Source organism: Bacillus rossius, chromosome 1 (genome assembly GCF_032445375.1).
Source record: "Bacillus rossius redtenbacheri isolate Brsri chromosome 1, Brsri_v3, whole genome shotgun sequence".
In the NCBI taxonomy this organism is placed as follows: Eukaryota; Metazoa; Arthropoda; class Insecta; order Phasmatodea; family Bacillidae; genus Bacillus; species Bacillus rossius.
Window position 1 is genome coordinate 111248926 of NC_086330.1, and position 12070 is coordinate 111260995.

The window sequence follows — 12070 nt, forward strand, 5'->3', positions numbered from 1 at the left end:
CTTAACAAACTGACTTCAAGAAACCTGATAATTTTCAATCGCGATTTCCTCGAAACTATGGTTTTAGACTTAACCCTAGAGTCCCGGAAATTTCGCGGATTCATTTAAGCGCAAGCTAGAATGCAAACCTTCACACTCTCGCACTGTGTTCATGATTGGACCGCAGTTATCTGGACACGCCCCTCTACGACCGTGAGCCAACGATGTCCAGCTAGGAGAGAAGTAAGTGAATCAGGTAGTACCAAATAACAAGGATAAAAATGTTCTCGCTAAGAAATCAACCAATGGGAAAGTAAACATGGGTCGAACACACCTATAACTTTGAATTCTATCCTGAGGCCATAGGAATCCGCGAAATTTCCAGGACTCTACTTAACCCCTTTTATTGTGGAAACAAACTAGTGAAAATAAATCCACGTTATCTTGGTAGCCACATATTTTGTGGTGTGGCATACCCGGAAATTTTGTATGTTACTAATAATGTATATAAAACATGAATTTTTAATTGAAAAACAACATTAAGTGTTTCTCGCACAGTTTTGATTTCAGTTACTTAGTAATTAGTTAAGTTAACTTTATAAACATACACGTGGGAGGTGGGATATGACGACCCCCCCCCCTCCCCCCTCTTGCGTGACCGAGTTTTTTTATTTTGCTAGTAGTTTTGGGCCCACCCAAAAGATATCGTTACATGTCACGCAAAACATGATTTTATTTTCCACTGTAAGAGTCGCACTTCTGTATCTCCCTCCTTGTTCTATGTGTTTGACTATTCGATAACTAATCGGGAAGCCTACGATGTACATTCTGTATTGCACAGACCCGAACAAGCCCGAATATCTACCTTCGGCTAACGTCGGGATGATTTTTTTCTGTAGACTCAAAATATTAACACGAGGAGGATTCAAGGTTGAAGGCATAATTTGAATTTATGGATACGTAAACGAACTGATTATTGATGTTGAAGGGGTAATTATCTCGACTAGTCCCTCTTCCTTAAAAAAAAATGGGGAAAAAAATCGGCAATACTTTTATTTCGTGCTACAAAATTTCCTCTATTTAACACATTTTGTGGAGATAAGAGGTTAATTAGGTTAGTATAACTACATTAAAAAAAATTGGGAGATTGTGTGAATGGTTTGTTAGGTCACGATAGCTACATATTAAATTAGAAATTCCTAAACAACCATTAAAATGATTTGACAGTATTTTTAATGTAGCTATACTAACCTAACATAACCAACCAGCCACAATTTTGTAAAGTTATAAACAAAAAAACTGATGAAGTTGGCCGAAGGCAGATATTCGGGCTTGTTCGGGTCTGTGCAATACAGAATGACCTCAAATTCATAATAGACACCTATTCCATAGCATGGAGGTATTAGTCTATGGAGTGCGTGTATGTTCTAAAGTTGAATAAAATATTGTAAAATAATACAATACCTACTACAATATTTGGTTGAAGTCAACTGGTTAGCAATTTGGATAGCAACACAAATAGTCGTTGTAAAAGGCTAATTTTCTAGAAGTTGGAATGAAACTCGCTAGGAATAAACCATCTTGAAATTAATGTTGTAAAACGAACGTGATAACATCACATTTGCAAGGAATTAACTTTAAGTTTCATTATAACCAAAAATTGTTTTGCTATCCAGGTAGACAGGTGAGGGATCGTTCTCATTTTGATTTTAAGTATTAACATGTCAAAGATTGCAACAACTCCTTTACTTCTTACCTCCATGCTCCACAGACTAGTGCCTGCATGGTTTAGTCCGTGGCACAGAATAAATAAGGGATATCAGAAGCGAACTCCACTGGCCAATCACGAACTCGACCGCGTGGACGGCCGCCATGTTCTAACTGCGTTTCCAACGTATTCGTGTGCTTAGTGTATAAGAGCGACAGATTGTTTTGGAATAATATTGTGGTGATTTTGTGCAATCGGATTTACTACTAAGATTCGTAGGAAAGTAAATATGTCTGCAAGAATTTCCATTCAAATTTTTTTAATGACTTGATTCTTGGAAGAATGTAAAAACGTAAATAGCCTCGCGGGACAACGTACTGTTAAGCATTTAATTGTTCGAACAACCGGAGGCAAGCCAAGAAAAGAAGTGTCACCAAGTGTTTGTTGTGTTAATGCTCAAGATTACCGCCATCTGAATGTTCCAGAGCAGAATGCGTTAGTTTACATTAGTGGCTATCTTATGTCTAAAGCTCTCATTCGACATTTTTGTGGAGTACCTATGTGAAAACTATGCACGTGCTAATGCCATTCTCACTGACAGTTCACAGTTGTTAGGTTACTTCAGAGCATATTAAAGTAATCGTGGAGATTTTGGAGCTTTCATGATGCCTTGTGAAGATTTTGTTAGTTTCATTGTTAAACTTGATGAATTGTTCCAGCTGTTGTTTGAGAAACATAAGACACATGTAATTGCACACAACAATTTTACAAGCATTTGAGCTTGTTGACTTCTGCCATCCTTGCCCCAGTTTTCCATAATTATTTACTATGAAGCTATTTTTAAGAATGAAGATATACCATTCTGTGAAACTGTACAACAGAGAAATATATTTCGAACGACTTCAGAAGAGAAGAAACAGGAAAGCCAATAAAGTTTTACACAGGTAATTGTGCTTCAACAAGTGTGTGTGTGTGTGTGTGTACTCTTGGATTACAGGTATATGGCAAACAGTGCAAATTACAGTACAGTTAATTTTTCTCTGGTTAATCCAATTTCTGTTACTCTACTGTATTCTATTGTATTGCATCATTGTTAGATTCTCATGAGATACGTTTTGTCTTTAAAATTTTGAACACTAGTAGCAAAGCACAGTTAGTTGAGCATCTTCTTAGTATATAAATATGTAAACATGGTACCCTATATTTATGTAGTTTCTGCATTTATGCCAAGTGATTGTTGCACTTTATTTGTTACTGCATCAACAGTGGTAATTCAGTTTGTGTTGGTATTTTTGTTTACAGTGATTTTCTTAGCAGTAATTTTGACTTAATTTTTTTTATGGAAAAGTCCTTGTGCAAGATTTTTACAAATGTCCATTTTATTTGCTACGTATTTATTATTATACAGATGGCAGTGAAAGGTATGTCTCTTATTCCCTCTCATAGGGTTTTAGGATACATAATTTCATTTTGAATTGTTTTTAAATTATTTTGACTTAATTTTAAAAAAAGTTCTAAGGATACAAAAATATGTGATAATATGTGGTGATTTCAATATAAATTGTAATGAGGAAAATAACACAAACAATAAATGTTTTTGTCTACTTAGGCAACATGGTATACATAGAACGATACTTACCCCTACAAGAATTGGCAATACAATTAATACATGTATCGATAATATTCTTACTAATATTAGATGTAGCCCTAGTACTTTGTTTGCAGAAACTATTGATACTGCTATTTCTGATCATTTGGCTCAACATATAATATTAAAATTAAGTGACACTGAACTTAGATCTAATCATAATTCCACTACTCATTTACTGAAAAGATTGTTTAAACTTGATACAATAGATATTTTTTGTAATGAGATTGCACTTGTTTTGTGGGAAGAAATCTATAACACTTGCAATCCCAATAAGGCATATAACTTGTTTATAAATACATTTTTACTTTATTTTAATCAATAGGTACTTTCCCTATTTATGGATAAGCATTAACAATAAGTCCTCTCCTTGGATTAATAGTGATCTTGCCTCTGGATTTGAAATTTTAAATCATTATAAGGAGAAGCTTCTCCGCAAAAAAAATTCATACATTCGAGATGATTATAAAAGATTTAAAAAACAATTTAATAAATCTGTTATAGATGCTAAAAAATTTTATATTGAATATAAACTGTTATCTTCCACCAATAAAAGTAAAACAATGTGGCAAATAATTAATAATGATATGAAATGTTTCAATAATAAACATAACATTTCTTTAATTGATGATGATAATAATACAATCACTGAGAGTTTCCAAATTGCTAATAAGTTTAATGCATATTTTACGGAAATTGCAGCCTCTTTAATAAAAAACAATTCAAACATTATAATATAATTACCAGTAATCAGTATGGTTTTGTTAAAGGCAAGTCAACGGAACAAGCATTGTTCACTTTACTCAATAGTATTTATTCTCATTTAGATAATAAAGTCTTGACAGCTTGCATACTTGTAGATTTAACCAAAGCATTTGATTGTGTAAGCCATGATATTTTATTAGAAAAATTAAGTAAATATGGTATAAGAGGTGTTGCAAACAATATTATAAAATCTTACTTATCAAATCGTTCACAAATTACTAGTATTAATGTGACTTATAATAATATTACCACTACTTCTAGGTCAACAATTTTGAAAATTGGTATTGGTGTTCCCCAAGGTTCAATTCTCGGTCCACTTTTGTTTTTGCTTTTTATTAATGATTTACCTTTGTTTCTAGATTATGGCCAGACTATCATGTTTGCAGATGATACCTCCATTATAGTAACAGGCCAGACTTTACAGGAACTACAAAAAAGAATTTCCATAACCCTCAACCAAATGCAAACTTGGTTTACTGATAATAGACTGATTCTAAATATTCAAAAATCTTCTATTATATATTTTAACTCTCAAATAAATATATTAAATAATATTGAAGTGACTATTGACAATAATATTCTTAATACTGTAAAAACAGCAAAATTACTGGGACTGAATCTTGATGAGAATCTAAATTGGAATAATCATATATCTTTTCTATGTCGTAGACTTAGTTCTCTTTGTTTTGCCATAAAAACTATAATACTGTAACTTCACATAAAGCAGTAATGGCTATGTATTATGCAAACATATATTCAATAATGAGATATGGTGTTATTTTTTGGGGAAATTCCTTAAAATGGCTAAAGATATTTAAGCTTCAAAAACGTGTTATTAAAATTATTTATAATCTTAGTAAGACAGATTCTTGTAGGCCTATTTTCCTGAATAACAAACTCTTAACATTTCCAGCCATTTATATATATTCGGTTGTCATTTATGTAATTCAAAATATTAAGTATGTAAAGAATAATGAAATACATAATCACTTTACCAGATCCATTTATAAGAATCATATTCCTTTTCATTCAACAAAAAATACGAATTGAACCCTTTTTACATGGGCCTTAAACTAATAAATGTTCTACCGATATCCCTGTTAAATACAGCATCCCAATCACATACCATATTTAAACGACATCTCAAAGATTACCTACTACGAATAGCTCCATACTCATGAATTCCTCAGTGCATCTACATAAATTGCTGCATTGTTTTATATTATCATTTTTTATTGTATCATATATTATTGTGTTATAATGTATTTTTTTATATTGTTTTGTTAGTGTACTATGATGTTGTATTTTATTTATAATGTTGCTGACAAAACCTGGACATATGTACTGTCAAATATAGGATGCTAATAAATGAAATGAAAAATGAAAATGAAATAAAAAAAAATTATTTCACTTTAAATTGTGAATGTAAAATTACTTATTACCATGTATCTTGTATTTATAACATGTACCAAATGTAAAACAGCCCAGAGATGAATTTAGGATTAATAAATAAATAAAAATTAATCAGTAAATTATTTGTGTAACTATCTGAACTAAAAAAAAAACTCCCTATCCTCCCCACATCCACCCTAAGAATCTTACCTGTACAGTTCCTGTAAGCATGTAATTATATTCAAGACATTCTATGAAAATAAATAAGGTAGGTATTGGAAAGAATTCTGCTGTTGGAAGCTTTTTTAATTGCCAAAATGTGAGGACTTTTCTTTAGTTTTAAGTCTTTCGTGAGACTTTTGTAACAGAGGCCTACACTTGGTACACAAATTGGTTACCTATATCAAACTGATGTGATTGGATCACGAAGAAATGGACAAATACCTTTTTTATTAATTTGCAATGTAAGTAGGCCTACTTATGTTTATCTCATTTTTATGTTGTGAAAACAGCAGATGCCAGTTTTCCTATAGTAGGGTTTCATCAAGCCAATCATTTATTATAACTTACACTTTCAATACGAAGCTGCGTGATATCTACTATATAAATACCACTAAACTAATTAGTAGGCCTACATTTACTATAAACAAACGACTAAATGCATAACCCATTTATAGCAGTGCTAACCTTGAATCACGAACATGTGTTCTGTTGCCAAACTAAAACATGCATTTCTATATATATGCGTTTACCATTAAAATTTCCGATGAATTTTGAATACGTATTAATAAATTAGTAGCATTTTATGTCTTATTTTCTCGAAATCCTACACTTCGTAAATTGACATAACAATAAAATACCCGTCGCGCACTGCACAACTATTGCAACCACCCAAAAAAAAAAAACACTATTACTCGTGCAAAACCACATTTAATAGATAAAAAGGACTTGTCTTCCATCAGAACAGGTGATTATTCGGGTAAAATAACCAGTCAGCATCAGCTACGCAGGTTAATAAAATAACAAGTTTAAGATCAAAATTTTATCATTTCCTTAAAAAACGTTTTTCTATTACGAACCGTAAGCTTCGGCGTGTTTATGAAATTGTTTTTAATTATCTCAATCGCAAAGAAAAAACATATTTGACGATAAACATTTCACACGAAAGTACATTGTCGTATATGGGTTGTTTACCTCGGGAACGCAGTTACAATATGGCGGACATAACTCGCCAATCAGCGCCCGAGTTCGCTGACATCAAAGGCGCCGACTCGCTAGTTCGCTTCTGATGTCCTTATTTATTCTGTGTCCGTGGTGCAGCCTCGGGAAGCCTACACCAGTACATTCCGTTGCCCGAACAGTTCCTTAGTTCACCGAAGTTCGTCGTTCGCTCGTACAATTTCGGTAGCACCTATTATAGTAACCAACCGTATATTCTTTTTAAGAATTTTAAATGTAGATAACCTAACCGACCATTCTCAATATCACAGATTTTTTTATCTTTGCAGCTAACCTAACCACTCTTTCAAATGATACACTACCAACATGTAGGCCCCACTCCCAAAAAAAAAAAAACAATTCAGAAAAGTGGCTTTCCTTCGGAAATCCAATCAACACAAAACTTTTAACCAAATACAGCACTTACGCTATAAATTGAATTTCAAATACTCGACGTACTGATTTAAGGTCAACACACACACGCGCGCGCGCGCGCGCACACACACACACACACACACACACACACACACACACACACACACACACAGAGAGAGAGAGAGAGAGAGAGAGAGAGAGAGAGAGAGAGAGAGAGAGAGAGAGCTAAATAAAGAATCAGTGAAGAAAAAAAACCGAACATGTACAAACACGGCCTCTGATGGACTGATGCGAATCTGAATTATCAGCCGGAACTTAAAAGTCGGAACTGCTGTGTGTATGCAAGGACTGATCAGAACTGATGGACTGACGAACTGATGGACTGACGAACTGATGGCTGTCCATCAAATCGGACTGTGGGCTCTACAATCAGTCCATAAGTCCATCAGCTAAGTGTCGTAGCAGACATATGTTTATACGCTTTGGTTTTTTGCCTTTTTCTTTTACTCAAAGTGCAACTGCAACTTCCAAAGTTTCTTCAATATTCTACGATGAAAAAATGCGTCCAACAAGCAACAGCAACCACAAGACTGATCGTGTGTGCACGGGGCCTCAATCCAATCCAAACTGTCAGCAGTCCGAACTGGGAGCTGGGGGCCGGCTACGTTCAACAGCACGTACGACCCGCGCGTCACAGCGGCAGGAAGCACGGTGTGCTACCCCCGGCGACGGGACGCGGGCGACAGGCATTTGTTCCGCGCACACGCACGCGGCCGGCGGGCCCGACAATGCGCCTCGCTCGGAGAACTAACAATCACTCCGGGAAAAGGTCACCGGCCGCTCCCAGGAAGCGAAACGCCGGGTGATTTTTTAAAGTTCCACGCGGTCGACACGTGGACGCAACCCTCTTGTGCGTCGCTGTGTTGTCATTCAAGGGTTCGTCTGCGTTGTCATCTTTTTGTCCGGATTATTAGTATATAAATATATGTCCGAGCGCAGGCTTCATCAGGAGGAGCCGAGAGGAGCCGACCGCCATCTTTTATTATGACGTCACTTGTATTATAGAGCTTTCCGCCATTTTTAAGTATGACATCACTCTGCTATTTTGTTTTATAGAACTTTTTCAACATTTTGGATTCCGCTATTTTGAAGCATGACTTCACATCCGTCATCTTGAAAATCCATAATTATTATCTAAAAGAATCTGAAAAATTAAATTAAATTTTTAATTACAATATTAGTATAATTGTAATTAAAAAACGCAATTAGGTAATGGACCTTGGAGTCCTCGGTTTGAACCTAATAAGGTCATTCGATTAAAAATAGTGTCATATCCTTCCTCCATGGTGGCTGCTGGCAGACTGACCCCCGTCACTTATGCCAAATAATATTACACCAGCAAGTATGACATCATGGTGGCCATATTGGAGCCCCCATCTTATTTTCAACTGCTAGAGTTTGCCTAAAACTCCAAAAAATAATTTAAAATTATCTATAAATATATTGATGAATTTGATGGAATTAAGTCCTCGATTCGATCCTTTGTCATTGCAAAAATAGTTAATTTTAAAGCTTAAAATATTTATTTAATTAAATATCACCTTAATTGAATGTTTTACAATAAAAGTCAAAGTTCCAGGTTCAAGAAATAACACAACACAACACATTTTACAAAAATGTTTATTACACAAGTTATACACTACTCTAAGAACAACAAAAACAAATTATTAAATTCTTTTGCGTTTCTCGATTCCTTCGTTTTTTTTTTTTTTTTTTTTTTTTTGGCGTAGGAAACGAACCCTTTGCATGTCTTGCATGTCTTGCATGTCTTTTCAGGGCAGTTCCACATGACAGTCTATCACCACACATGTCACACAGCTGATAGTTCTCTATTTCTTTAAGATGATGGTTATATATTTCATGATGCCTTGCACTGAACATATGCGCAAACATCTTGCCACAGAAGATACATTTTGGTCCTATTGAATGTGCAACCAGTCCTTCACAATTCTGGATTTGCCATTTCAAGAATCTGTAGTGTATAAACGGACCGCAACACCGTTTGCACTGATATATAACACGTTTAGAGTTATTATTACTATCGTGTTATCACACTCTCACGAATTTTCAGGTTTGATGTCACAGTAGATACAGTTAGGCGATGGAACATCTACAATTCTTACTTCCTTGGTTATAGATGTCACTGCTGCTGATGATGAAACTGTATCTGTTGAAGTATACAATACTGTTGAGGTATTGGGTAATGTTGGAGCTGCTATATGCGAGATATCCATGCTCGTCGGCATCGCTGACATCAGGATCCATGTTGGAGTTGACATTACGGTTACTGTATGTGACTGGCCAGGCTGGACCTAAGAACCTTCAATTGCTGTTGGTAATACTGTTGAATAACTGTCAGGAGATTCTGTCCTCATTCGTCCACAAACAAAGGCGATTTGAGAGACACAACCAAGGCAGGCCATTTATATATCCACGTGCGAAAGTCATGTGACACTTTGACCAAATCAATTTTCAGTTTGTAGTGTTACGGTATTTGGAATGCACTGCCAAATAGTCGCTAAGTTGATACAAGGAGCCACATCGTTCACATTGTGACCAACTAATGGACTTGTTCATTGGACAGTTCCAGTCTTCATGACGTCTAGCATAGTGTACAAAGGTAAAGCTTTTGCCTCAGAATTTACAAACAGGTTCTTGCTGCACGTAACTGACCCATTTCAGATTTTAAAATGTCGCATTAAGCTATCTAGTAGTTCAATTAGTTTATTACATTTCATGCACTGAAACAGTGTTCTTTGTACTCTTTTTTTTTTCATTCGCTTCTTTCATGCCTTCTTTAGTATAAAGAACTTTCCAGAGTTCCTTGGTGCTTCTAACATGCCAATGAATTTCCGTTGCTCATTGTTGTCAACGAGGCTGCTGTGTTCGATACCGTTGCCGAAGACACTGCACATCTTCCACCGCTGGAACGACGCCCCTAGATGTCTCCTCTGCTGGCGAAACAACACTCATTGAAGTCTCCGAGGTCTCCTCTGTTAACGAGACTGCATCCATTGAAGTCTCCTGTTGTGCTGAAACAGTAGGTACAGCCGTAACAGGGATCTCTACAGCTGTTGGTGCCGTTGTCATCGGGATCTTCGACGTCTTCGACTATGCTGCAATCGGGGTCTGCGCCGTCAATGATTCAACTTCATCAAGGTCGGTGTTAATAATGGCAAAGATACTGTTGAGCTCACAAGAATATCCAGATATAGGACTTACATGACAGAGTCAAACTAGACGATCCTCACACCAACATAGCCAGAGGTAGACTTGAGGGTCCTGTCGTCTGAGCCTCACTTATGTACCCACAGTTGCTGATTTAATATGTGAATCAAAACAACCTTTTGTTTTACGTTCTTTGAGTGATTCTTGCAATGGGGAAGCTTGATTAAAATGATTTTCATGCGCATATGCCATTGATAGTTTAACTGTACGTCATAGAGAAACCACAAGAATGAACAAGAAAATGAATACACGAACACATAGAAAACCACATGTCAAATAGTGCAAACAGCAACTCCCTTAATTATTTATCTCCATGCTCCATAGACTAGTGTATCCATGGTTTAGTCCGTGGTGCAGCCTCGGGAAGCCTACATCAGTACATTCCGTGGCCCGAACAGTTCCGAAGTTCGTCGTTCACTCGGGCAACTTCGGTATCACATATTTTAGCAACCGAACGTCTACTATTTTAAAGTATTTTAAATAACCAACCATCTAATCTTTTAAAATATTTATAACGTAGCTAACCTAACCGACTATTCTCTATCATAAATATATAATCTTTACACCTAACCTAAACAGTCAAAATCAGCCGATGTCAAATTTAAAACATATCTCCCTCCCTCTCTTTTCTATGAAACATATACACAGCGCAGAGAGAATTCCGCGGAAGGGGGGGGGGGGAGTATCACGGCACAGACAGAGGGCTGACAACTGGTTTCCAAAGGAATCTTTTGTAAAAGTACAGGACATTTTTTGCCCTGTTTACCGCGCACTGCTCTACTGAGATGGAGCGACTTGCCTGGGCGTGACGGTGCGCGCCAGTCGCCCCTGGAAGCGGGTATCTGGGTCGAGCAGCGTCTCAGGGAAGCGGCCTCCCAGCCCCTCGGGTTCCCAGGCCCCCAGGCCCCCAGGCCCCCAGCTCTCGTGCCTGGCCGCTGTCCGTGTGGCGTCGCGACCCTGCGTTAGTGTCTATCGTGTAAAGTTAGTGATATTTATTTGTAAATTTACATAAATGCCCGGAATCTTACCCGGACATTTTATGCTTTGTGTTGTCCCAGTACATCCAACAGTTAGATATTTGTAAACCGTGCCCTTAATAGCTTTCCATTAATAACTGCGCACATTATTAAGAATGATACAACAAAATGAAGTCCAATTGTTGAATATTCTATTTTCTTTACCATGGTTTTAAAAATTATTCTTAAATGCTTATGCGCCAATTTTCGTGAGAAATACTCAGTGTAATATTGAAAAAAACTTATTTCAATATGCAAAAATAACCATAGCCGTGTGTTTTACTAGTTTAAAATATATTTATTGTAATATTACAAACTATTTATTGGCAAAATATTTCTTGGTTTCCAAAGGAATCTTTTGTTAAAATACGGAAAATATTTTTGGTGTAGTGATGTCAACCAAAATAAAATAAAAAAAATTCGTGTGAGAACGTCCCATATTATCAAACGTCAGTTTAGTTTTAATAGGATTAACATTGGAAAATTAATACTATATAGTAAGATAATATTTAAAACCAGTCATCATAATAAGTTGCTCTATGACTGTACAGAGTAGGTACGTACATAGTTGTTACATTGTACGAACGTGGAATGAAACCCGCTAGAAAACAATAATCCACCCGAACAAAATCCAAGTCAACGTCTCGATCTATGCAGGATAGAGTACCGAAATTAATAACG

At 36.0% G+C, this 12070-nt stretch overlaps 1 protein-coding gene across 1 annotated transcript in view; it reads left to right on the top strand.

Moving 5' to 3' along the window:
• The window catches only part of LOC134542154 (myosin-VIIa), a 250169-nt gene that overhangs the window by 13585 nt on the left and 224514 nt on the right, over positions 1-12070 (top strand). The window lies entirely within an intron of this gene.